The sequence below is a fragment of the Ischnura elegans genome, chromosome 1 (genome assembly GCF_921293095.1).
Source record: "Ischnura elegans chromosome 1, ioIscEleg1.1, whole genome shotgun sequence".
Classification (NCBI taxonomy): Eukaryota; Metazoa; Arthropoda; class Insecta; order Odonata; family Coenagrionidae; genus Ischnura; species Ischnura elegans.
In genome coordinates, this window is record NC_060246.1 from 132,867,883 (window position 1) to 132,878,895 (window position 11,013).

Consider the following 11,013-nt stretch of genomic DNA (forward strand, 5'->3'; position numbering starts at 1 on the left):
TACGTATAGTAACTCGCCGTCGTTTTAGGAAACCGAATGGAAACGGAGAGGGCATTCTGGATTGGGCAAGGCGCCTGTGGCTTGCTCCAGCGGAGGGAATCGAAAGGTAACGGCGCTTGAGCAGAATATCGCAAGAACAGGAAACTCGAAGCATTGTTTCGGTCAGGAAGGGATTAATGGTCTAGTCACGTCCGCCCGAAACAGTGTCCAATTATTCGCCGGACCAGAACAAAGCGACGATGACGGAGACCGGCAGGGAAATCCCTCTAGATCAAGCTAAGCAGTTCGTCTCGAAAACCCTTCCAAAGCTTTCCTAAATCCCCAGAAAGTGTACGGAAATAGCCCACAAGAGAAGAAAATGTATATTTGTAAGGCAATTTACTGCACTAAGACCACTCCTATGTATCTTAGTATTTTTCTCAAATCCCTTGTATAGCTAAGGAAAAAGCATACAATAACTTTCCCTCAAACCTAGGGACAAAAATACACTCGCCATCTATTTTATCTCGCCAATATCACTGGCACCTGAGTCGAATTAAAATATAATTATGAGAAAAATTGAATACGCGCATGTTCCACACCACTTAATTAATTTATCTTCACCACCCTGAAAACAGCGCATTTTAAGGCCTCTATACCGGGGTAATCCAACAGACAACAATGTAGGGCGATCGCAAATTTCAATGTTCTGGATAAGAGAAACTTAGCCATGCGGGACTCAAACCCATGAACTTCATTTTCAAGGCATTCACCACGCCTCCACAGAAGTCGGCAATTTCTGTAGAATCCTCTTGATTTCGTATTACTGTGAGAGCTTGAAGCGCAGCAAGACCAGCGTTCCCTATTTTCTACACATGCACGAGTCAAATTTTCGCGCTCGTTCAAAATTACAAAAAAATAACTCTTAATCAATCATTGCGACTATGAACCTCCTGAAAAACCCAAGCACAAACTGCCTAAATGTGCCTTAAATCCTTCCCAAATCCCATATCCCGAGTAACCCCCACCCTATTTCAAATTCCTAAAATACGCTGACTAATTAAATGAATTAAAATATTTACGAAACAATCATACTAGAAATACCCAGGGGACAGCCATTTGGCTGGGGCTCATGGCTTACCACCGATAAGAGACACACACTGCCCGCCCACCTGCCTTAGTTCCCAACCGAAAACGAAACTTGGAGAGATCTGCATGTTGTAGGTGCGAACACACGACAGCCCCCTTCACCCCCTAACCACCTCGCAGCCCCGAAAGAAATTCGCTCGTCACGAAGAGAACGGCGAACCCATGGCCCGCTTCCCTCCCCCATATCGCGATTTCACGGGTGATGAAAAAATAAAAGAGACGAACACGGAGAAGGCAATTCCTTTAGGCCACGAGACTCAACTGTTCCCCCACTCTCAACCCTCTCCCGCGGACTAACTGAAACAAAATCCCCCTCCCTGCGGTTTAGCCTCGACCCTCTCCCAACTTCCTCCCACACCCCCTCGCGGACGAAGGCTTCGTTCGGGCCGATGCCCTCCGTGCGCTCCGCAATCGTCGTCTCTTTCCACCGCTGCGAGGGGAGTCTGTCTTCGAGGAAGAGGGAAGCCAAAATAAGAGTGACCGAGAGAAAAAGGGGGGAAGAGGGTGAGGGAGAGAATACTAAAAGACGACAGGTTCTGGAGAAAGGGAAGAGGGAATAAGAGGGATAGTGTCTCGCTGCCGATAGGTCAGATAGATCGAAAAAAATACGATCTGTCAATATATCAGTAATCGCATCATGAGTTTTGTGTCAAAATATGTGTGTTCGATAAAAATCGTAGTTCGTCGCCCGATGACAATGGCAAAATATCGCGCCAGATTAAAATATTATATGTGTTAAATATTATTAAAATATAATAAGCATTCAAGTCGCCCACTGTTTTATGAGACGTATACCGGTATCACTGCGGCGTTGTTCTCCCCAAAGCTTAGGGGTATTCCCAGACCTTCCTTAACAAATTAATCACCCCTCTCTGGTCTTAACGAAGATCAGCCACGATAGAAGATTATAAAGGTAAATCACTGGTATAAACCGTCAGGGAATTGGCCTAGGGTGTGGTCAAATCTATCGCTGTTGGATAACCTAGGTTTATTGACCATTGAAAACATCGTCGTGTTTTCCTTCTTCAGATTAGCATATTCTCTTCGTCCATGTATCTAGCACGATTCCCTCCCAGTCCTTCCCACTCCCGACCCTCTTAGCACGACCCTATCAACTGGGGGAAGGGAGAGGGTTGGGTCTTAGGGGTTCGAAACCCTCGCCGAAGTATTTGGAAGATAAAGTTATTAGTGTACCTTCCCCAGCTCCAATTTAATCAATATGCACGTCACTAATTTCTCTTCCTACAAAACGCCCTCTTTCTCTAATGTAAATGTATTCACTATTTCTTTATTTTTTCGACCGCTGTCCTCTAACGAGTGTACGGAGCGAAATGAATACAACCTGCCATGTCTTCTGCATAGTTTTTTTATGGAGGTAGTTACTGGTGTACTCCAGTAGAGAATTGGCGTAGTGTGTGGATTTATCTATGTCCTACGAGAAGGGGAAATTAATTTGGCTATTGCAAATTTCTGAATCGTGTTCGTCCTTTAGGTTAGCATACTCCCCTCGCCCATACATGAAGCACGATTCCCTTCAGGCCTGTCCACGTCCTGTCTGCTATTATACCGACCTCTTCCATTTTAATTTCTTTCACAATCTCGTCTATTCACATTTACGCATGATGCACGTCATCAATTTTCTCTTCCTATAAAACGCCCTATTTCGATAATGTTAACGTCTGCATTATTTCTTTACGTCAATGGCTTGTTTTTCTCTTATGCGTAAAAGAGGCATAGCCAGCATAAAATGCTGTCGTTGTTCTTTGCGGCAAATTGAAGTTCACGTAGATTTGTAATTACCCCAGCAATGCATTGGGCTGCTGTCATTCCCTCCGTCAGACTTGATCAGGCCCTCTGCGCAGTCGAGTCGGGAGGTGGTCTGCCAACTTCAATTGATCTTCTTATAGGTCCTAACTCATCACTTATTTGAAATAACTGTCTCTTATGCCGAAGCGCATTGCTACGACCCGTTTGCCCTCTATCTATGGCAAATAAATGAGGATGATGTGTGTACGCCCTCGTTCCCATGAGGAATGAACGGCGTTTTTTTTCCTTGGTGCGTGTTAAGATTTAGTTCCTTTACGGTAATTGCTATCTCATAACCATAGAAGATATTGGCCGTTAAATTTCTTATTTTCGTATTCGTAAACTTTCTGTTCTTAGAAATATGCATTGCTATGTTTCGCCTCAGTCTTCGCTTTCATGGATATCCCAGGTTTTTACTGATAAAACTACTAGGAAAATTTCATTTTTACGACCGGGGATGATTTTACTCTATGAATTACTGTCATGTTGGGACGTTGGATTCATTCCATTCCTCCATTTATTCTGTTATTATTTACCTGACCTATTTTGACATCCTGCAACTTTTGTCATATGCAGCTGAATTAAACCTATATGATTGCGCGGTAATAACTTGCGAAATAAATTTATGCATACATCAATTTTGAAGATGATTCACGGGTCTAAGGATAACTTAAGGATTTTTATGGAGCACTTGAGATACTGGTCGAAACTGTAAGAGACACGCAGTTGGTGACTTCGTTTGCTTACCATTAGACAGATTGAGGGATCTCAGCGTGTCTGTGTTTGATTAATAATAATCATTGATGGTGGCGTCCCTCCTGTAACTTGTGTACTTAAAAACTAACTTCAGAATGATCGCTTTATTCTGGTTGCGGTAATTTGTTGACGACGTGTTTGTTTACCTACGAACTTCCGAAAATTCAACCCCTCATCCGGAAAGTTCTACATCTTTAAAAATCTTTTACCATTATAATATCTATTATTACAGCTATATAATTAAAGTTGTCCCAACAGAGTAGCTGCGTGCATTCGCGATCAATTTATCCTGTTTCGCAAGTATCGCTTCCGATTCAACCTCACCAAAATCATCAAAAAACGATCCACGCTCGAAATTAATTTTTACTTTAATCCGTAACTGATAGACAAATAAACCTGCAAATATACCTAAATCCCATGTCAGGACCTACGCAGAAGTCACAGAAGCAGCAGCTTAGGGCCCCCTAAATAACTGTCCACCTGAACAGCTGTCATCCACACTTAAATTTACTGCAGCACTATTTGTCCCAATGCATCACGTGCAGGACGTATCATACTTCTCACCCAAACGTTCAGCATATCTTTCCGAAGAAAAAAGGGCTAATGTGCCTGGTGCTTGCATTACATATAACCGTAAAACCAGTATTATCGGTAAATATGACTTCAGAAATTATTGATAAATTTCGGTAGGAAGCTAGAAATATAATATTTGGCACTGAAATAGATAAATCTGGACATGTGCGTAAGGAGCTCCATACATAAAATATCTTATGACCTTATTAATCTAAATCCGGACCTGCCTAAAGACTTTCATTTGCCACTGATACCCTTCAAGATTTTCGATTGTATCCACTAATAGCGCAGGTTTAAAACAATTTTGATCCGAATACCGAAGTGCCGACTTATTAGCTCTTTTAGTCGCCCCCACACAAATCTGCCACGGCAGACTAATCAAGAATGCTTCCTTCACATTCACGCTCAGTAACTAAACCTTCTCTTCCTCTGGAATCCTAATGAGTGTCCCTCTCTCAGAGTCATCTTCATTTACCCCTTCATTCTTATGCACTAATGCGAAAAAACACTAAAAAGCACCAAATAGCCAATAGCCAATTACCAAAGGCCGGTGGCAGCGGGGTGAAGTCCTCGACTGCCAAACCGAACGTCGTGGGTTCGAGTTCCACTGGTGTGTGTAATTGTCGTTGTTATACGGTGATTCCCCAGATGAAAAAGACCTTAAATGAGCTGTTTTGGGGTGATTATGAAATAATTTTTTTTTAATTTCATGGGGTGGTTAATAAGTCATTCATGGCTAGAAGAGTAAGAAAAAACTACGCATTCCAGAGCTACCTTATGCATACATATATCTGTTTGAAACTATACACGCAATTAGCATAATAATGAATATTATAACAAGTCACTGCCCCGATAACCTTAGATCAACAATGACTCCAAAAAAAAGTGAAGCAACGAGCATAAGAGGAAAATCATCACAATTTATGAAGGCAATTTTAATGCGTAGAGCTGCGTCAAACCAACCTCACTAGTGATGATGATTAATTTTACTGCAATACTGGCAGAACACCTTACATTCTCGATTTTGCCGTCACCAATCATGAAACAATAAAATAGTATTGTAAACACAGAAAAAGGCCCAACCAGAGGGAAACTTAGCCAAAGGCCGATACCTTAATGGGCCCGCAAAAATCAGACTACACGCTAAAAAAGGCGAGGGTATCGGTGGACTGAGGCCATAGAGAACAATGCCTCAGCCCCCGAATGTCTCTGGGCTGCTCTATGGGCAAACTACATCAAAATACCTCTCGATTTTACGCAGATTACATCGCTTCCGATCCCCAATTCGCTCATATAAGATAACAGTTTTAAACGAACAGTGAATCATCCCAAAAACGTTAATACGTAAGAGAACGGCAGGAAAAATGTCAGTAAGTTTCAACCACCAAATCCCAAGCATTTTCCCAAGGATCGGTATTTCATGCATCGCGGTTATCCATGATAACGATTGCTTCGAGACCATTTTATTCGCATATTGAAATTACTCAGCGAAGGATTCCAAAAAATTAAATCCACTCTCCATCATAATATGACCCCAACTCGTTTGGTAAATACATGATTCACTGTCTCCGCATTCATAACATAGGACTCGCAAGAGCTTCAACTAGTAGCTTCGTTTGGATAGTGAGGATAAACCCTCAAGAGTAAGGATGGGGAATAAACCTAACCACAATCGAAACCACACACGCATGAATTTCAATCATTCCGGGTGGGGGGAGGGTCAAACAAGAAGTAGATGAAACTTCCTCACATAACATGGCTTAATCTAAATAGAGCCAAGACAAAAATAACTAACTAGCAGTGATCAAAACCTTTCAATCCCGAGTCAGGTTCCCTCTTCTCACGCTGTCATTATGTAAATCAAGGCATGATACATACACTTAAAAATGGGCGAGATCGGAGAGGTATCCCACACGAAGTACAATTACAAATAATCATCATTCCCGCATCCCACGGGTTACCTTCGCGGAACAACTCATCGGCACATGATTGCTTCCACCGGCTTACAGTCTGTTTTCTTCTTCGGGTCCCTGCGGTGACGTCGATGACTGAGACAAAAATAATGACAGCTGACGAGCCATTAGATGGACATAAAGTTAATTGTGTCAGGTGAATGGCCCTAATGTTTACCTGTCATTTCATCTCCTGACTCGACCCGAAATTCTTAAGCCACAAAAGTCAAGCTATACACTAATTTCGAATGCCACACAATGAAAACAATAAGCAAATAAGTGATACTTCAGTTCACAGAAAAAAGCAGAGATTTGCATCAATTCGAAATTTAAAAACGAACAACTTCAGAAAATACAAAATAATGCATGAATGTAGTAGAACTAAACATTTCACGTAGGCAAATGCAAACAAAGACTCAAGGAACTTGATTTCCCAAACATTAATCCGACAGCTAAACAGATAGTGACCCTACTGTATTTCCCTACGCTGTTTACACCTATATTACACTCAAATTTCCCAAGAAGTCAACAAATCGCCACCAGAATGAATCATTCAAAAGTAATTGGACATGGAAAACACATTACGCAAAACGATCACATATTTCTGCTAGGCACGTAGTACGGAAATGATCCTTAACCACTTCCTTCCAAATCCAGTCGCGAATGCACTGCACGAAACATCCGGAACACTAGTAGAATAGCTGACAACGAGTGTACAAGAAGAAAAATGACAATTCGTCACACGAATTTAACATGCAAAAACACATGGCAGTACCCTAATTCACATTAGGTATGGGTCACATTCAATTGGCATTAAATAACCACTGACGAATAATGACAAATTTTTAAATATAAACAAACAATAGCAGGTCGTACATAATTTAACTTGATCGGCATTTCATTCATCCAAACACAATTTACCTAAGAAAGAAAACATACATGCAAACAATACGTTCGCGATACCATCAAACTTTGAAATACATTGCCGAAAGAAGTAGAACAAAATACTTAACGACACAGTTGGTGAATGTTCGCCAAAAACTGGGATATATGTTAAAATTTCCTAAACATCAAACACAAAAACCCAACGACAACAACTCAAATGTCCCGATATGTTAAAGGATTCAGGGTAGCAAAACCAACTACAATGACGATAACGCACAACACTGCGCTCTCCCGATTTGAACTGGTAAACACGAATACGTAAGGGAGCTATTGAAGCACTGAACTTGAGGTCTTACCTTTGCGCCGCCAATGCTGAAGGAGTCGTTAATCCAAATGTTTACTGAAGAACAACAACTCGGCTTCCCTCCTTCACAAAATCAAGTTGTACGGCAGCGGCAACGACACATTCCATGGCATACGAGCACCCCTCACGGCTGACTCCTCTGCCTCGAACAACAACTAAGATAGGAAGCCATCGTCGACCGCGCGCCACAGTCACAACCGGAGAATTTTTGAAATATAATGACAAGTGAACTACGAAATGCAAAAGGACACGAGAGCGCGGTTTCAAAGGGAAGTAAGTGTGAGTCGTTTATGCAGCATGTTTCTTTTATGAAATAACATTATTCAAAATTTAATGCTCACACAAATTACTACGGTAGTATAAACACAGCTTAATCCATGTTTAATTTATACACGCCTTTGTACTCTCATCATCGAGATCAAGTTTGCTATATCTGATCCTCGTAAACATATGGAGTTATTTTCTTTCGTGCATTGTTTTTGTCATAACTAGTGAGTTTATCTTTTAAATAAAATTAAATTATACGTTCTCTTTAGGTGCATTATTATGTGTCTAAAGAATTCAAAAAGTGAATAACTCTTTCAACACGATAGGAAAGCGTTTACTTGTTACTTTTTATCAAATGCGTAATACGTCACATGGATTTGAAAATGTAGTGTTTTTTTTTAAATCGTAGGAAAATATATTATATTTAAAGCCTTAAATTCCTATAAATTCTAGTTTAATGAGATTTTTGCATTACTAAAAGCACTAAAGAAATCATACAATATCTATAAGTATTTAACCCATGGTATTAATAACATATTTAATATTAATACTCCTAGTATCACTGTTTATTTGTTAAAGAATCTGTATATATTCTTGCATACCATGAATTTAACTCAAGTCAAAGCTGACCCTTAAATGATTCATTGCAATTCAAAATGCTCTTACACTTGTGATCATTCATTGAATATGACAGAATATGATGCCTGTTTTATGCATGGGTGCTGCTTTTTAGATTGTACAAAACTAGAACAAATGTTGCATACTTTTACATACAACATTCATAAAGCATTGAACACTTTGGCTCAGCTTGCCCCAAAATGCATGTTCCTATCTCTTTCCTGCTACCATGTGAGTGTGTATCTTTCCTTTCATCCTCGTGATCCATCAGAATGAATAACCATACACACTCTTGCAAAACTCCCCCCTCCCTTATGACGCTGCCTCACACAACATTCGTTTCGACAAATGTTTTTCTCTCACCTTCATTGAAGTTCTGCCAGAGAGAGCAACAAGCATTGAGGTGAGCACTATGGAGATCTGGGTCGAAAAGGCATTTGAACTGCCGGGGGTAAACATTGCCCATTAGCCACCAGAGCCAACCCTATCCCCACAATCCCCCTTCTTCCGCCAGAGTTCACGTTCAGCACTGAAGATAACTGGTCATCCTGTTGAAACCAAATGTACACCAGTTCTACAGGCTCTGAATGGACTGTCTGTTCCTTCGTAATTAGCATTGAGTGAAGTGTTTCAATGGCATACAATACATGAAAAAATTGTATAAAGCATTTGGAAAGCTTTTCCCAGAAAGCTGTTCCTATATCAACTCCTGAGCAAGGCTTTCCATAAACATACAAATGGTACACATACTTAAGAAAACATGCCAGTGTCCAACAGTTCTTATCTGGAAGGCTAAGAAATGTGTTTAATCTTGTGTTCATTTATGTTTGGTGCATGTCGTGAATAGTCCTTCTCAAATGGTTATGTCCTACACTTAGAATGGTGAATATTTCTACCCCCTCATGCAGGTTTCAGCCTCTGTTTTTATTTTACATTCCCAAGTATCTTGGTCTTCTCAACGCTTCATTTTGGATCGTTGAAATTCATCTTCAATCACATAATGTGAGATCTGTGGAGAAGTATTGTAAGCATTTTGGTTTCTTACTATCTCACCTTGTTCTTTCCTGCCTTTAATTTTTTCTTGACCGTTTGTGTTGTGGAGTGCTGAAAACAGAATTACACACCCAAATACTCTTTATGCGAGTGGAATTACTATTCTCAAGGTATTGAAATAATAAACACCAATTTGTTGTACAATTTGTTGTTGAATGAAACTGTTTCATGGGCTAGGATTGTTTTTAAGGCCATTTTACACAAAGTACATCATTGCACAATCTGATGTATGTACGAAGGCACAGTCAAAATTGCACCATGAATTGCTAATTAAACTTAAAGAATTTTATGGAGAATTTAGCAATAATTTTCAATGTTTCGCAGCTCGTGATCCCTGAATATTTCAATAAAAAGTGTGATGTTTTTAACAGTATAAATTTTCCGGATTTTTTCAATGGTGTTTCACAAGTGTGGGGTGTATTTAATTTTATATTGTTTATTGTAACAAAATGTTTATTACCATTACTATAATATATGTTTATTTTTGGGAAAGTGAAGTAATGCGGTGGCCATACCTATTGGCATCGATATATGGTCAGGTATGTTTACACAATTAAACGCCTGAACATTAACTGTGACATGCAAGGACCAGATTTCAGCTTTATCTGCCAAGCATTGTGAGGGGCTACATTCAAAAGCCAAGAAAAAATGTTCTACCACCATTTTTTCCACAAATAGAAAATCTTACTTCGGCAATTTTTCGGTCCATACAATCTGTGCCACCCATATTTTATTTTACTCCCAAAAAATATTCAGCTGGGCTACTTTCTTTCTCTTCTTTTCTATTCTGCAGTAACGGTCATCTTTTCATGGGGTAGACCATGACAAGTTGAGTCAAGGTGACAATAGAAAATCTATCAGATTTTTTACTTAAGTTACTTTCTTTCAAAGGACAATCTTTAGGCAATCTATCCTTTCTAAGAGTGCCAATTGAAACATATCCGCAGGAATTCTAATGAGTGAGGAGGCTCATAATTCCTGTAAATAAGTTGTAAAAATGTAGCCAAAATGGCAATGCTGATTGAAATGAAAATTTCGGCGCAATTTCCAAAACCTATTTCATATATTCATGTTTTGAATGTGGGTTTTTACCTTGGTAAACGTCAAAATCAACTACGTACCCACTGGGAGTATTCAAACTGCAGACCTTGAAGCCGGAGTGGTTTCCGCTGAATTAATTGCTTGCAGGGATGGATACTAAAATATACAATCATACTCTCGTCAAATGAGGGTTTTCTCAGTGAGAAAATCCCCCTGAAATGTTCTTTCTATTTAGTGATCAATGGGCACAATTTGTCTTTCATGTCGGGCATCGTAAAATATCATCCAAAAAAACAAATTCAACAATTTCTACATATGATTTTTCACTCAATTCAGGAAGATGTGTTTCGGGGAATAACCTATTTCTCACAAAAAGACCTCCCCATTGCCAATTGGCTGCTTATTTTTTTTTTACTTTTTTCTGTAGGTGAAATGATGTAAGTTCTGTGGACTTCCAATCCTTGTCCATACGTCTAATTAGTATCAAAATTTTAGTCTTCTCTTGAAATTCTTTAGCAATATCATCAACAAGCCACTAAACAAGTTCCACCCTTGCCCGAAGTTGTCTTC

At 39.8% G+C, this 11,013-nt stretch overlaps 1 protein-coding gene across 2 annotated transcripts in view; it reads right to left on the reverse strand.

The window, feature by feature from the left end:
- LOC124170267 (serine/threonine-protein kinase DCLK1) overlaps positions 1-7,631 on the reverse strand; it is a 282,836-nt gene extending 275,205 nt beyond the window's left edge. For both annotated transcript variants that reach the window (XM_046548995.1, XM_046549002.1), the window contains exon 1: positions 7,457-7,631. The gene's annotated coding sequence lies outside the window, so the exon portion shown is untranslated. The remainder of the gene's footprint in view (positions 1-7,456) is intronic.
- Between the last annotated feature and the right edge of the window lie 3,382 nt (positions 7,632-11,013).